This window comes from Triticum aestivum, chromosome 6B (assembly GCF_018294505.1).
Source record: "Triticum aestivum cultivar Chinese Spring chromosome 6B, IWGSC CS RefSeq v2.1, whole genome shotgun sequence".
Taxonomy (NCBI): Eukaryota; Viridiplantae; Streptophyta; class Magnoliopsida; order Poales; family Poaceae; genus Triticum; species Triticum aestivum.
In genome coordinates, this window is record NC_057810.1 from 621344067 (window position 1) to 621361543 (window position 17477).

General features: G+C 38.3%; 1 long non-coding RNA gene across 48 annotated transcripts; it reads left to right on the forward strand.

Annotated features, from left to right (window-relative positions):
- The first annotated feature begins 1559 nt into the window (after positions 1-1559).
- LOC123138341 (uncharacterized) lies at positions 1560-16872 on the forward strand. 48 transcript variants are annotated; one of them, XR_006469018.1, is made up of 23 exons: positions 1561-2185; positions 2281-2482; positions 2655-3192; positions 3272-3322; positions 3446-3587; positions 4261-4426; positions 4921-5059; positions 5268-6120; positions 6516-6673; positions 7171-7309; positions 7518-8369; positions 8765-8930; positions 9427-9565; positions 9774-10626; positions 11022-11187; positions 11685-11823; positions 12032-12884; positions 13280-13445; positions 13943-14082; positions 14281-15131; positions 15834-15928; positions 16060-16117; positions 16596-16872. It is a non-coding gene; the product is annotated as an uncharacterized lncRNA (long non-coding RNA). The 48 variants fall into 48 exon arrangements; XR_006469032.1 differs by having other exon boundaries at positions 4303-4426; XR_006469028.1 differs by having other exon boundaries at positions 3451-3587; positions 4303-4426.
- The last annotated feature ends 605 nt before the right edge of the window (positions 16873-17477 follow it).

Consider the following 17477-nt stretch of genomic DNA (forward strand, 5'->3'; position numbering starts at 1 on the left):
TGTTTAGTAGCAAAGTAATATGATAGTGGAAGTAACGGTAACAAAAGTAATCTTTTTGGTATTTTGTAGTGATTGTAACAGTAGCAACGGAAAAGTAAATAAGCGAGAACCAGTATATGGAAAACTCGTAGGCACTGGATTAGCGATGGATAATTATGCCAGATGCGGTTCGTCATGTAACAGTCATAACATAGGGTGACACAGAACTAGCTCCAGTTCATCAATGTAATGTAGGCATGTATTCCATATATAGTCATACGTGCTTATGGAAAAGAACTTGCATGACATCTTTTGTCCTACCCTCCCATGGCAGCGGGGTCCTATTGGAAACTAAGGGATATTAAGGCCTCCTTTTAATAGAGAACCGGAACAAAGCATTAACACATAGTGAATACATGAACTCCTCAAACTATGGTCATCACCGGGAGTGGTCCCGATTATTGTCACTTCGGGGTTGCCGGATCATAACACGTAGTAGGTGACTATAGACTTGCAAGATAGGATCAAGAACACACATATATTCATGAAAACATAATAGGTTTAGATCTGAAATCATGGCACTCGGGCCCTAGTGACAAGCACTAAGCATAGCAAAGTCATAGCAACATCAATCTCAGAACATAATGGATACTAGGGATCAAACCCTAACAAAACTAACTCGATTACATGATAAATCTCATCCAACCCATCACCGTCCAACAAGCCTACGATGGAATTATCACGCATGGTGGTGAGCATCATGAAATTAGTGATGGAGGTTGGTTGATGATGACGACGGCGACGAATCCCCCTCTCCGGAGCCCCAAACGGACTCCAGATCAGCCCTCCCGAGAGAGATTAGGGCTTGGCGGCGGCTCCGTATCGTAAAACGCGATGATTTCTTCTCTCTGATTTTTTTTCTCCCTGAAAGCCAATATATGGAGTTGGATTTGGTGTCGGAGGGCCACCAGGGGGCCCACAAGGTAGGGGGCGCGCCCAGGAGGGGGGCGCCCCCACCCTCGTGAACAGGGTGTGGGCCCCGTGGTCTTCTTCTTTGGCGAGGATTTTTTATTATTTATTCTAAGATATTCCGTGGAGTTTTAGGTCATTCCGAGAACTTTTGTTTTCTGCACATAAAACAACATCAAATTTTGCTGAAAACAGTGTCAGTCCGGGTTAGTTCCATTCAAATCATACAAGTTAGAGTCCAAAACAAGGGCAAAAGTGTTTGGAAAAGTAGATACGACGGAGACGTATCAACTCCCCCAAGCTTAAACCCTTGCTTGTCCTCAAGCAATTCAGTTGACAAACTGAAAGAGAAAAAGAAAAACTTTTACAAACTCTATTTGCTCTTGTTGTTGTAAACATGAAAAGCCAGCATTCAAGTTTCAACAATCTAACATATAAAGCCTCAAGAAGTGCTAGACACAACCAATGCCTCGAGCGCACGGTACCACGTGAGGGAAAAAAGACCACCACACCGCGCCGCACGTGGGGGTGCAGCGCACCACGTGAAGGAAAAAAAACCACCACGCTGTGGTGAGCCCCGCGCCCGTCTGCTTTCTCCTCCACCCCCTCGTCTCCAACCCTAAAATCTTTTCCCCCTACATCCACTCATCCCTTCCACTCCCTCGACAACGGTGGCGGCGGCCCCCTCTGGTGGCGGAGGAGGAGGGGGAGATGGTGGCACGGCGGCGACCTTCCCCCCTCGTCATCCTGGATCCCACTAGACCCGAGGCGTGCGGGTGCGGCGGCGACCTGCAAGGGAAGGGCGACGCTCGAATCGATCCAGCGCCATGGATCGGTCCCTACGGGAGAAAGAGAAAATGAGGGATAGAGAAGGAAGGAGAGGAAGGAGAAAGAGAGAGGAAAGAGGAGAGGGAGGTGCAGCGTTGACCGATGGCTCGCGCGGTGGTGCGGTAGACGACGGCCTCAGCGGGTGTGCGACGACACCACGCAGCTCCTGTGCCGCGCAACCCTCTCCTTGCAGGCTCAACAGGAGGTTCCCAAGCCGGCTCGGGCCGCTGCTACCTCTTCCTCGCCGCCCAATAGGTCGCCACTCTGGGGGAGCAGGGTAGCATCGAGTCCACAGGCTGGGGTGGAGGCCTTCCTAACTCGGACTGTGCGTCCTCCTCTTCGCCCGTCATCGCCCTGGCCAGCTGAGCACCAACCCGATGGCTCCGGCATCCGATGCCAACACAACGAGGTGAGCTTCACCAAATACTCTCTCTCTCTCTCTACCTATCTCTTCATGCGGCCTCCTCCCTCTCTGTAATCTTTCGAGATTGATTTTATTTCCAGGTTATACTCCAATCAAACATGTGAATATTTACCAGAGTGCTTCAAGATCGATCTGATGATCCACTACCGCTCTGCTGTTATGACTAATTTGGATGGGAATGGTGATTTCATGGTTAGTTATGATTACTTGGTTCTTGCTCTTGGAGTTACTGTGAATACATTCAACACTCCTGGTGTGATGGAGCATTCCCACTTTCTGAAGGTAAAATCCTGATTGGCATTGTGTGTCTCTTTACTGTTCTGCTATTTCTCATGTTTCAATCCTGAGATGTAAGTTACAGTTTAATTTCCTGCAAACTCTTGAGATATATGGTATTTGTACCATGCAGTATTAGTCATATCTTGTGCTTACAGCCTCACATTGTAAATGGCAGGTAGTGGAGGATGCCCAAAAGATTCGGAAGAGCATGATAGACTGCTTTGAAAAGGCGTCACTTCCTAACCTCAGTGAAGAGGAGAAAAGGAAGATCCTTCACTTTGTGATTATCGGTGGTGGACCTACTGGGGTTGAATTTGCTGTGGAGTTGCATGATTTTCTTGTCGAAGATCTGGTGAAGCTATATCCTGCAATTCAAGAAAACTCTCAACTCCTACTTGCGCTCCACCTCTTCCTCCTTTTCATCGCTCAATAGGAGGCAACTCATCTTTCCGTGCAGCGGACCGCGTCCTCAGCGGGTCGGCGACGACGGTTGCAGCTGGTGCATGATGGCGATTCCAACGTCAACAGGAATCTGCAACTTGTTAGACTTCTTTGCAACCCCAACAAGTCCCTCATCTTCTTTGTCTGCACATATGCATGATTTCTATGATTGGAATCAGATAGCACTAACTATGTGTCAGACTGCTAATATTTATTTGCTTTATGATCCTTGAAGAGTACTCTACGCTCATACATGATCCCACATATTCTAGGTATAATGATACTATCTTTAGTGTTCTGTTCACGGGAATTTGACAAGTCACTGCTTAAGATTTCTTAACTTTTGTACAGATGCTTTCTTGAGGCTTTGGCTAAAAATTTGTGGTGTACGTCACTCATTAGGTTGAGTTTTTACCAGTTGCTGATCTTATTATTCTGGTTATATTGTCATGAGTAAAAAAATAGTGCACTTCTTTTTGAGGAATCTTCATGCATATTTGTTGCATCCTTACAAAGTAATTGTAGTTTAGGTAACTATGACGGGCTAAATCCTTAAGCTGGGACATACAACAAAATACTTATTTTATTGGAGGAGTTTATGGAACTGGGTAGTGCTCATCAGGATGCTCTTGCAGCAATTGACACAATCGATGTGGCTAATGAACCAGTGAGTAACCTTGCCACCCTTCAGTATGGTCAGTTTTAATATATACTACAATTTCTGTATGCAAGAGTGACCTTCTACTGTTCTAAATGTAGTGTTCCGTTTAAAAAGAAATTCCATGCGTAGATTTAATGTGTACGATCGAACTATCTTTAGTTTATCAAGGTACTCTTTCTAATATTTTACTGTAATAGCAGGTTTTAGCCAATATTTAGTATTGAGGTGTTGATGACAGTAAACACTATCCTGCTTGTCTGTTTTCTAGATGTGTTTCTATATGCTTTTCGGTTGTTAGTTGTGATACTTTTTATTGTCTTTCGAAATTAAGATGTGCTCTGTATATGTGATGATACTATATACTTTCTATAGTTATTGAACTATATACCATTTTTTTATTTATGCTTATGGAGTGCTTAGTTAATTGCTTGCAAGTAGATTTTATAGATACCAATAGAAATAATAACTTGGGATTTATTTCTGTTCAACCTCTGTGATCTAGATGAGCAAAGCAACAACTTTGGCTTTATTTATTTGTGATGTAGATGAGCAAAACAGTACCTTGGATTTTAATTATGTTCTCTATGATGTAGATTAGCAAGATTTCTAACAAACAAAGTAATTTATTTTAGTATGGTTTTGTTACTATGATTGGTAATATGAAGTTTATTTATTCTAGGTTCCTATCTTTAGACAGTCACATCCATGTTCGTACTTTTAGAATAGTTGTTGCAACGGGGAAGAGCATTTCTGCAATAGCAAGATATCAGGACCCAATGGGCATAGGCCGAACCAACCACCATCACTATTGCTTCAGGATTAGATAGCCAACTTCCACTCATGAGGTGAGTTTGCTTACTCTACTTTCAGTGTACTGTGCAGATATGTTGGTTAGAAATTTTGCTATGTGCCTGTCAAGTTGATTAGATATGAAAATATGCTCTATAATACCCACATAATACTTGTTTAAATTGGCTTTTCCCTGGTTCATCAGTGCACACATGAAACCGGTAATAAGAAGAGAATCACCTGATTTTTATAGTCTATTTTAGTAAGCATGTTCATAATATTAGGATAGTTTAATTTGAGAACAATTGGCTGGAGGAACGATGTAATTTGATACTCTGTTATGTTGATCTCCAGAGAAATTTGGTTTTTGGTTTTTCATTGATGTACGTTAATCTGTTGTGAATCTTGTTTGCTTGCACCAATTATATGTGTAACAATTAGAGGGGAACTTTTGGAACTCATACATTCTATTTCAGTTAATGTTCAAAGCAACTTTCCTGTGTGAATCTGATAATCTCACTGAAACCTGTGTTTCATTGTGTATATTCAGCCTGTCGAGTCAAGTTTCAGACGATCATGTATCCCCTTGATATTCACTGGATGGAATCCTCTATTTTACTCAGACTGAACCTTCTACAAACATCGGAAAAGCAACAGTAATAAAGATGGACAGAAATTCCAAAAATAAGGTTAGTTCTTCTTTGTTCCGTATCATTCTCTTTACCGTTCCTTTTGGTACTATACTCCAAAAAAGAGGCAATCGGAAATATTTAGGTCCACTGAAAAGTAATTCTGGAGCTCGCAGAGTTCTCATTTTTCAGATTTGTAGTAGTATTCGCTTTTGGTTTACATGATATTGGCTGTATCTCCCTGACAACTGCTCTTTGGTTGGTGTAGGTGTTTTTTTATGGATGTACCTGGTTGCGATGAAGCTAAACAAGAAATAATGCTATCACTTATTACCTTTGTCCTTCAAATTTGAGTATAGGCCTGCGAAATAATGAATATTTGTGTCTCATTGCTCCAGCATGGTCAATAAAGATATGTTGACCCAGGAAATGTGGGTTTATCATAGGTCCTACTGTATACGTTGATATATGAAATATGACATTTACGGTTATATGCTATCACTTATTGCCTTTGTCCTTTGCATTGAGTATAGGCCTGTGAAATAATGGTGTATTTGTGTGTTGATTCGTCTGTTTTCCTTCATGTTCTGGTTCTAAGGTACTAGGACAGACCCAGAGTTATTTGTAAAAAAATGTGTTCCAATGTACCAATATTTTGTATCCTTTCTAATGCTTAAAAAAGAGGCCAATAATTCTTTTAGAATATGTAATATATGACATGTGTAACGCACCTTAAGAGACTACTAAGTTATCCTGTATAATTGGCACGCCCTACTTTTGTAGTAATAAATATATCAGGTGCTGCTCCATACAGGTGATACATTGCATTTACCATAGTATTTGATTACATATGATAACATAAAATCTGTTTTTTCCTTAGCGGTTCGGCACATTAGTGCATAGAAACAGAGTACAGGCAAATTGATTAGATGCATTAGTTAAGAACACTGATTTTTTTGGAAAGCTTCATCATGACATCGATATTGGTTTCGCCTTACTACCACTCAGAGGTTGGATGGAGCATTGAGGATTTCAGGCTTGGGGTGGCCACGTGTTGCAGGATAGCAGGAAGAGTTGGATGTGTTCTGCAGAGACGAGGTGATCAATGTCGTTGCCGCCAGGTAGATGAAGTACAACACTTCTAAATTTTCTCATTTATTTATCCTCATAGTTGGTTCCCTTGATACTTTTTCTTAGAAACATGATCAAAGATACAAAAAGTTTTACTTCTGAAGCAGAAGTGGCAGTATAGTGTGCATGTCGTATTGCAAGTAGATTTTATAGATACCAATAGAAATAATAACTTGGGATTTATTTCTGTTCAACCTCTGTGATCTAGATGAGCAAAGCAACAACTTTGGCTTTATTTCTTTGTGATGTAGATGAGAAAAACAGTACCTTGGATTTTAATTTTGTTCTCTATGATGTAGATTAGCAAGATTTCTAACCAACAAAGTAATTTATTTTAGTATGGTTTTGTCACTATGATTGGTAATATGAAGTTTATTTATTCTAGGTTCCTATCTTTAGACAGTCACATCCACGTTCGTACTTTTAGAATAGTTGTTGCAGAGCATTTTTGCAATAGCAAGATATCAGGACCCAATGGGCATAGGCCGAACCAACCACCATCACTATTGCTTCAGGATTAGATAGCCAACATCCACTCACGAGGTGAGTTTGCTTACTCTACTTTCAGTGTACTATGCAGATATGTTGGTTAGAAATTTTGCTATGTTCCTGTCAAGTTGATTAGATATGAAAAATATGCTCTATAATACCCACATAATACTTGTTTAAATTGGCTTTTCCCTGGTTCATCGGTGCACACATGAAACCGGTAATAAGAAGAGAATCACCTGATTTTTTTATAGTCTATTTTAGTAAGCATGTTCATAATATTAGGATAGTTTAATTTGAGAACAATTGGCTGGAGGAACGATGTAATTTGATACTCTGTTATGTTGATCTCCAGAGAAATCTGGTTTTTGGTTTTTCATTGATGTACGTTAATCTGTTGTGAATCTTGTTTGCTTGCACCAATTATATGTGTAACAATTAGAGGGGAACTTTTGGAACTCATACATTCTATTTCAATTAATGTTCAAAGCAACTTTCCTGTGTGAATCTGATAATCTCACTGAAACATGTGTTTCATTGTGTATATTCAGCCTGTCGAGTCAAGTTTCAGACGATCATGTATCCCCTTGATATTCACTGGATGGAATCCCCTGTTTTACTTAGACTGAACCTTCTACAAACATCGGAAAAGCAACAGTAATAAAGATGGACAGAAATTCCAAAAATAAGGTTAGTTCTTCTTTGTTCCGTATCATTCTCTTTACCGTTCCTTTTGGTACTATACTCCAAAAAAGAGGCAATCGGAAATATTTAGGTCCACTGAAAAGTAATTCTGGAGCTCGCAGAGTTCTCATTTTTCAGATTTGTAGTAGTATTCGCTTTTGGTTTACATGATATTGGCTGTATCTCCCTGACAACTGCTCTTTGGTTGGTGTAGGTGTTTTTTATGGATGTACCTGGTTGCGATGAAGCTAAACAAGAAATAATTCTATCACTTATTACCTTTGTCCTTCAAATTTGAGTATAGGCCTGCGAAATAATGAATATTTGTGTCTCATTGCTCCAGCATGGTCAATAAAGATATGTTGACCCAGGAAATGTGGGTTTATCATAGGTCCTACTGTATACGTTGATATATGAAATATGATATTTACGGTTATATGCTATCACTTATTGCCTTTGTCCTTTGCATTGAGTATAGGCCTGTGAAATAATGGTGTATTTGTGTGTTGATTCGTCTGTTTTCCTTCATGTTCTGGTTCTAAGGTACCAGGACAGACCCAGAGTTATTTGTAAAAAAATGCGTTCCAATGTACCAATATTTTGTATCCTTTCTAATGCTTAAAAAAGAGGCGAATAATTCTTTTATAATATGTAATATATGACATGTGTAACACACCTTAAGAGACTACTAAGTTATCCTGTATAATTGGCACGCCCTACTTTTGTAGTAATAAATATATCAGGTGCTGCTCCATACAGGTGATACATTGCATTTACCATAGTATTTGATTACATATGATAACATAAAATCTGTTTTTTCCTTAGCGGTTCGGCACATTAGTACATAGAAACAGCGTACAGGCAAATTGATTAGATGCATTAGTTAAGAACACTGATTTTTTTGGAAAGCTTCATCATGACATCGATATTGGTTTCGCCTTACTACCACTCAGAGGTTGGATGGAGCATCGAGGATTTCAGGCTTGGGGTGGCCACGTGTTGCAGGATAGCAGGAAGAGTTGGATGTGTTCTGCAGAGACGAGGTGATCAATGTCGTTGCCGCCAGGTAGCTGAAGTACAAAACTTCTAAATTTCCTCATTTATTTATCCTCATAGTTGGTTCCCTTGATACTTTTTCTTAGAAACATGATCAAAGATACAAAAAGTTTTACTTCTCAAGCAGAAGTGGCAGTATAGTGTGCATGTCGTATTGCAAGTAGATTTTATAGATACCAATAGAAATAATAACTTGGGATTTATTTCTGTTCAACCTCTGTGATCTAGATGAGCAAAGCAACAACTTTGGCTTTATTTCTTTGTGATGTAGATGAGAAAAATAGTACCTTGGATTTTAATTCTATTCTCTATGATGTAGATTAGCAAGATTTCTAACCAACAAAGTAATTTATTTTAGTATGGTTTTGTCACTATGATTGGTAATATGAAGTTTATTTATTCTAGGTTCCTATCTTTAGACAGTCACATCCACGTTCGTACTTTTAGAATAGTTGTTGCAACGGGGAAGAGCATTTTTGCAATAGCAAGATATCAGGACCCAATGGGCATAGGCCGAACCAACCACCATCACTATTGCTTCAGGATTAGATAGCCAACTTCCACTCACGAGGTGAGTTTGCTTACTCTACTTTCAGTGTACTGTGCAGATATGTTGGTTAGAAATTTTGCTATGTGTCTGTCAAGTTGATTAGATACGAAAAATATGCTCTATAATACCCACATAATACTTGTTTAAATTGGCTTTTCCCTGGTTCATCAGTGCACACATGAAACCGGTAATAAGAAGAGAATCACCTGATTTTTTATAGTCTATTTTAGTAAGCATGTTCATAATATTAGGATAGTTTAATTTGAGAACAATCGGCTGGAGGAACGATGTAATTTGATACTCTGTTATGTTGATCTCCAGAGAAATTTGGTTTTTGGTTTTTCATTGATGTACGTTAATCTGTTGTGAATCTTGTTTGCTTGCACCAATTATATGTGTAACAATTAGAGGGGAACTTTTGGAACTCATACATTCTATTTCAGTTAATGTTCAAAGCAACTTTCCTGTGTGAATCTGATAATCTTACTGAAACCTGTGTTTCATTGTGTATATTCAGCCTCTCGAGTCAAGTTTCAGACGATCATGTATCCCCTTGATATTCACTGGATGGAATCCCCTATTTTACTCAGACTGAACCTTCTACAAACATCAGAAAAGCAACAGTAATAAAGATGGACAGAAATTCCAAAAATAAGGTTAGTTCTTGTTTGTTCCGTATCATTCTCTTTACCGTTCCTTTTGGTACTATACTCCAAAAAAGAGGCAATCGGAAATATTTAGGTCCACTGAAAAGTAATTCTGGAGCTCGCAGAGTTCTCATTTTTCAGATTTGTAGTAGTATTCGCTTTTGGTTTACATGATATTGGCTGTATCTCCCTGACAACTGCTCTTTGGTTGGTGTAGGTGTTTTTTTATGGATGTACCTGGTTGCGATGAAGCTAAACAAGAAATAATGCTATCACTTATTACCTTTGTCCTTCAAATTTGAGTATAGGCCTGCGAAATAATGAATATTTGTGTCTCATTGCTCCAGCATGGTCAATAAAGATATGTTGACCCAGGAAATGTGGGTTTATCATAGGTCCTACTGTATACGTTGATATATGAAATATGACATTTACGGTTATATGCTATCACTTATTGCCTTTGTCCTTTGCATTGAGTATAGGCCTGTGAAATAATGGTGTATTTGTGTGTTGATTCGTCTGTTTTCCTTCATGTTCTGGTTCTAAGGTACCAGCACAGACCCAGAGTTATTTGCAAAAAAATGCGTTCCAATGTACCAATATTTTGTATCCTTTCTAATGCTTAAAAAAGAGGCGAATAATTATTTTATAATATGTAATATATGACATGTGTAACGCACCTTAAGAGACTACTAAGTTATCCTGTATAATTGGCACGCCCTACTTTTGTAGTAATAAATATATCAGGTGCTGCTCCATACAGGTGATACATTGCATTTACCATAGTATTTGATTACATATGATAACATAAAATCTGTTTTTTCCTTAGCGGTTCGGCACATTAGTGCATAGAAACAGAGTACAGGCAAATTGATTAGATGCATTAGTTAAGAACACTGATTTTTTTGGAAAGCTTCATCATGACATCGATATTGGTTTCGCCTTACTACCACTCCGAGGTTGGATGGAGCATCGAGGATTTCAGGCTTGGGGTGGCCACGTGTTGCAGGATAGCAGGAAGAGTTGGATGTGTTCTGCAGAGACGAGGTGATCAATGTCGTTGCCGCCAGGTAGCTGAAGTACAAAACTTCTAAATTTGCTCATTTATTTATCCTCATAGTTGGTTCCCTTGATACTTTTTCTTAGAAACATGATCAAAGATACAAAAAGTTTTACTTCTGAAGCAGAAGTGGTAGTATAGTGTGCATGTCGTATTGCAAGTAGATTTTATAGATACCAATAGAAATAATAACTTGGGATTTATTTCTGTTCAACCTCTGTGATCTAGATGAGCAAAGCAACAACTTTGGCTTTATTTCTTTGTGATGTAGATGAGAAAAATAGTACCTTGGATTTTAATTCTGTTCTCTATGATGTAGATTAGCAAGATTTCTAACCAACAAAGTAATTTATTTTAGTATGGTTTTGTCACTATGATTGGTAATATGAAGTTTATTTATTCTAGGTTCCTATCTTTAGACAGTCACATCCACGTTCGTACTTTTAGAATAGTTGTTGCAACGGGGAAGAGCATTTTTGCAATAGCAAGATATCAGGACCCAATGGGCATAGGCCGAACCAACCACCATCACTATTATTTCAGGATTAGATAGCCAACTTCCACTCATGAGGTGAGTTTGCTTACTCTACTTTCAGTGTACTGTGCAGATATGTTGGTTAGAAATTTTGCTATGTGCCTGTCAAGTTGATTAGATATGAAAAATATGCTCTATAATACCCACATAATACTTGTTTAAATTGGCTTTTCCCTGGTTCATCAGTGCACACATGAAACCGGTAATAAGAAGAGAATCACCTGATTTTTTTATAGTCTATTTTAGTAAGCATGTTCATAATATTAGGATAGTTTAATTTGAGAACAATTGGCTCGAGGAACGATGTAATTTGATACTCTGTTATGTTGATCTCCAGAGAAATTTGGTTTTTGGTTTTTCATTGATGTACGTTAATCTGTTGTGAATCTTGTTTGCTTGCACCAATTATATGTGTAACAATTAGAGGGGAAATTTTGGAACTCATACATTCTATTTCAGTTAATGTTCAAAGCAACTTTCCTGTGTGAATCTGATAATCTTACTAAAACCTGTGTTTCATTGTGTATATTCAGCCTGTCGAGTCAAGTTTCAGACGATCATGTATCCCCTTGATATTCACTGGATGGAATCCCCGGTTTTACTCAGACTGAACCTTCTACAAACATCGGAAAAGCAACAGTAATAAAGATGGACAGAAATTCCAAAAATAAGGTTAGTTCTTCTTTGTTCCGTATCATTCTCTTTACCGTTCCTTTTGGTACTATACTCCAAAAAAGAGGCAATCGGAAATATTTAGGTCCACTGAAAAGTAATTCTGGAGCTCGCAGAGTTCTCATTTTTCAGATTTGTAGTAGTATTCGCTTTTGGTTTACATGATATTGGCTGTATCTCCCTGACAACTGCTCTTTGGTTGGTGTAGGTGTTTTTTTATGGATGTACCTGGTTGCGATGAAGCTAAACAAGAAATAATGCTATCACTTATTACCTTTGTCCTTCAAATTTGAGTATAGGCCTGCGAAATAATGAATATTTGTGTCTCATTGCTCCATCATGGTCAATAAAGATATGTTGACCCAGGAAATGTGGGTTTATCATAGGTCCTACTGTATACGTTGATATATGAAATATGACATTTACGGTTATATGCTATCACTTATTGCCTTTGTCCTTTGCATTGAGTATAGGCCTGTGAAATAATGGTGTATTTGTGTGTTGATTCGTCTGTTTTCCTTCATGTTCTGGTTCTAAGGTACCAGGACAGACCCAGAGTTATTTGCAAAAAAATGCGTTCCAATGTACCAATATTTTGTGTCCTTTCTAATGCTTAAAAAAGAGGCGAATAATTCTTTTAGAATATGTAATATATGACATGTGTAACGCACCTTAAGAGACTACTAAGTTATCCTGTATAATTGGCACGCCCTACTTTTGTAGTAATAAATATATCAGGTGCTGCTCCATACAGGTGATACATTGCATTTACCATAGTATTTGATTACATATGATAACATAAAATCTGTTTTTTCCTTAGCGGTTCGGCACATTAGTGCATAGAAACAGAGTACAGGCAAATTGATTAGATGCATTAGTTAAGAACACTGATTTTTTTGGAAAGCTTCATCATGACATCGATATTGGTTTCGCCTTACTACCACTCAGAGGTTGGATGGAGCATCGAGGATTTCAGGCTTGGGGTGGCCACGTGTTGCAGGATAGCAGGAAGAGTTGGATGTGTTCTGCAGAGACGAGGTGATCAATGTCGTTGCCGCCAGGTAGCTGAAGTACAAAACTTCTAAATTTGCTCATTTATTTATCCTCATAGTTGGTTCCCTTGATACTTTTTCTTAGAAACATGATCAAAGATACAAAAAGTTTTACTTCTCAAGCAGAAGTGGCAGTATAGTGTGCATGTCGTATTGCAAGTAGATTTTATAGATACCAATAGAAATAATAACTTGGGATTTATTTTTGTTCAACCTCTGTGATCTAGATGAGCAAAGCAACAACTTTGGCTTTATTTCTTTGTGATGTAGATGAGAAAAACAGTACCTTGGATTTTAATTCTGTTCTCTATGATGTAGATTAGCAAGATTTCTAACCAACAAAGTAATTTATTTTAGTATGGTTTTGTCACTATGATTGGTAATATGAAGTTTATTTATTCTAGGTTCCTATCTTTAGACAGTCACATCCACGTTCGTACTTTTAGAATAGTTGTTGCAACGGGGAAGAGCATTTTTGCAATAGCAAGATATCAGGACCCAATGGGCATAGGCCGAACCAACCACCATCACTATTACTTCAGGATTAGATAGCCAACTTCCACTCATGAGGTGAGTTTGCTTACTCTACTTTCAGTGTACTGTGCAGATATGTTGGTTAGAAATTTTGCTATGTGCCTGTCAAGTTGATTAGATATGAAAAATATGCTCTATAATACCCACATAATACTTGTTTAAATTGGCTTTTCCCTGGTTCATCAGTGCACACATGAAACCGGTAATAAGAAGAGAATCACCTGATTTTTTTATAGTCTATTTTAGTAAGCATGTTCATAATATTAGGATAGTTTAATTTGAGAACAATTGGCTGGAGGAACGATGTAATTTGATACTCTGTTATGTTGATCTCCAGAGAAATTTGGTTTTTGGTTTTTCATTGATGTACGTTAATCTGTTGTGAATCTTGTTTGCTTGCACCAATTATATGTGTAACAATTAGAGGGGAACTTTTGGAACTCATACATTCTATTTCAGTTAATGTTCAAAGCAACTTTCCTGTGTGAATCTGATGATCTCACTGAAACCTGTGTTTCATTGTGTATATTCAGCCTGTCGAGTCAAGTTTCAGACTGATCATGTATCCCCTTGATATTCACTGGATGGAATCCCCTGTTTTACTCAAACTGAACCTTCTACAAACATCGGAAAAGCAACAGTAATAAAGATGGACAGAAATTCCAAAAATAAGGTTAGTTCTTTTTGTTCTGTATCATTCTCTTTACCGTTCCTTTTGGTACTATACTCCAAAAAAGAGGCAATCGGAAATATTTAGGTCCACTGAAAAGTAATTCTGGAGCTCTCATTTTTCAGATTTGCAGTAGTATTCGCTTTTGGTTTACATGATATTAGTTGTATCTCCCTGACAACTGCTCTTCGGTTGGTGTAGGTGTTTTTTATGGATGTAGCTGGTTGCGATGAAGCTAAACAAGAAATAATGCTATCACTTATTACCTTTGTCCTTCAAATTTGAGTATAGGCCTGCGAAATAATGAATATTTGTGTCTCATTGCTCCAGCATGGTCAATAAAGATATGTTGACCCAGGAAATGTGGGTTTATCATAGGTCCTACTGTATACGTTGATATATGAAATATGACATTTCCGGTTATATGCTATCACTTATTGCCTCTGTCCTTTGCATTGAGTATAGGCCTGTGAAATAATGGTGTATTTGTGTGTTGATTCGTTTGTTTTCCTTCATGTTCTGGTTCTAAGGTACCAGGACAAACCCAGAGTTATTTGTAAAAAGTGCTTTCCAATGTACCAATATTTTGTATCCTTTCTAATGCTTAAAAAAGAGGCGAATAATTCTTTTAGAATATGTAATATCCGACATGTGTAACGCACCTTAAGAGACTACTAAGTTATCCTGTATAATTGGCACGCCCTACTTTTGTAGTAATAAATATATCATGTGCTGCTCCATACAGGTGATACATTGCATTTACCATAGTATTTGATTACATATGATAACATAAAATCTGTTTTTTCCTTAGCGGTTCGGCACACTTAGTGCATAGAAACAGAGTACAGGAAAATTGATTAGATGCATTAGTTAAGAACACTGATTTTTTTGGAAAGCTTCATCATGACATCGATATTGGTTTCGCCTTACTGCCACTCAGAGGTTGGATGGAGCATCGAGGATTTCAGGCTTGGGGTGGCCACGTGTTGCAGGATAGCAGGAAGAGTTGGATGTGTTCTGCAGAGACCAGGTGATCAATGTCGTTGCCCCAGGTACTGAAGTACACACTTCTAAATTTGGTCATTTATTTATCCTCATAGCTGGTTCCCTTGATACTTTTTCTTAGAAACATGATCAAAGATACAAAAAGTTTTACTTCTGAAGCAGAAGTGGCAGTATAGTGTGCATGCCGTATTGACCTGTTCATGCCAATGGCAGAAGTATCTGATTCATCCGACCTAATTCAAGTTAACTTGAGTGCAGCAGTAGATAAACATTCACTTACAAATTCTACTCCAAATGGACAGTAATAGTAGTACGTGGGCAGTGTAAAATGTGTTTTTGTTAGTTCAGTGAAAATTAGAGATCAACCTGATGGTACTTCATTTTTATTCTAATCTGCCAAATGCTATTAAGGAAATGAAGTTTCTTCCTCGATCAAGTTATCAGTCCTTGGTTCACTCTTGCCCTTTGCGCTGGATGAGACGGCGAGGAGGAGGAGGAGGAGAGTGTGGAGGCATCTGGAGAGGAGCGAGGGGTGAGAAGTAGCAAGAGGTTCCTTAATAGCATTTGGCAGATTAGTATAAAATTGAAGTACCATCTGGTTGATCTCTAATTTTCACTGAACTAACAAAAACACATTTGCTCCACATTTCCCTTTGCGCCGTCAGTGAAAATGTTATACGTCTTAGCTACCTCTGCTCGCTTTTGATGTTCAGTTCACTACTTTACTGCTCTTTCCTTAATTTCGAGAGGACAAAGGAGAGGCAGGTACAACAGCAGGAGAAGAATGCAATGAGGTGCGATCTTCTGTTCGATGCCAAGGGCTTGTCCGGCAGTGATTTCCTTGGTGAGTACTCCACTACACGCCTTCCGTCAAATCCGGAGAAGAACATTTATCACCACCACCATGCATGTTCTTGGCTTGGCTTGGGGTTCGTCTGCTAATGGAGATCGATCTGATTTTACCTGTACTTGCAGGGATGATCTAGATGATATAACAAAAGGATTATATATGCGTTTGTGTGCTTCAGAAAAGGTAACTGCTACATTCAACTTTTCACTAGAAATGATCCGTATATCCTGAAGATGTTGCCAGCGTCTTGAAGGATTACTTATATTTTCTCCCTAATTTCCTGGATTATACGAAGTGAGTTGGATCATCCAGGGTTGGCGAAACTGATATCCAAATTTGTTTTGTTCTTTAGACCAGACATTAGCCCTTTCTCTCTATTTAACATATTTCAAGTTCTCATGTTACATTATAGTAAATATTCAATTCACTTCTATTTTGTCGACAGGTCATTAGCCTTTTTTCTCTATTTAACACATTTCAAGTTCTCATGTTACATCAAAAGTATGTTGGTTAGGATGTTTGCAACATGTCGTGTGTTGTAGTCTTTGTCCACTGTACATGCACAGATTAAATACTTCTATTAGTACTTTTACATATTTCAAGTTCTCATTGTTCAGTTTGTTGGTTTAATAGAGAATGTTCCTGATCCTTACTTTCATAGGTACATTTAGAAGTCACAATAGAGAAGGTTCGTAGCCTTGGCTCCAAAGCTTCAAGCTCTTATAGAAATTAGAACTAAGGGCCTTTTAAAATGAGTCCTACATAATAGTGTTGTTCAGTAGGATGCAGAATTTTTGTTTGTCTGATCGTCTATCCTTGGTGCTGATTTACGTACTGATTTCATCATCATATGACTACAATAAAGAAGTTGTGTGTATAAATATTTCTAACTGCTGATACTTTGCATCAGTGATTTCAATTCTGTTGTCCCTCCTTAACATTGCTTGGGAATGTGAGGCTTAAAAGTTTCAACCCTGTGCAATGTGCTTCTCGGGTGTGGGTTTGTGTCTGACTAATTAACGCTTCTGTTAATACTGATATGCCCTTGTACATTATATGGGTATTGCATCGCTTGTACTTATAGTAAGTGGAAATTTTTCTCATATGTTTCAATATGTCCCCGAATAATATTAATGTACACTCTTACAATACATGGCTTACCCTTGGCCTTTGCGCCATTGGCGCAACTGGTCATCTAGTTATTATGAACTAACCATACTCACAATAACACGTAGGTCTCACAGTTACTCATATCAATAGCATAATCAGCTAGCGAGCCATAATAATAAAACTCGGATGACAACACTTTCTTAAAATAATCATAACATGATATAACGAAATGGTATCTCGCTAGCCCTTTCTGAGACTGCAAAACATAAATGCAGAGCACCTTTAAAGATCAAGGACTGACTAAACATTGTAATTCATGGTAAAAGAGATCCAGTCAAGTCATACCCAATACAAACCAATAATAATGAATGCAAACGACAGTGTGCTCTCCAGCGGGTGCTTTTTAATAAGAAGGGTGATGACTCAACATAAA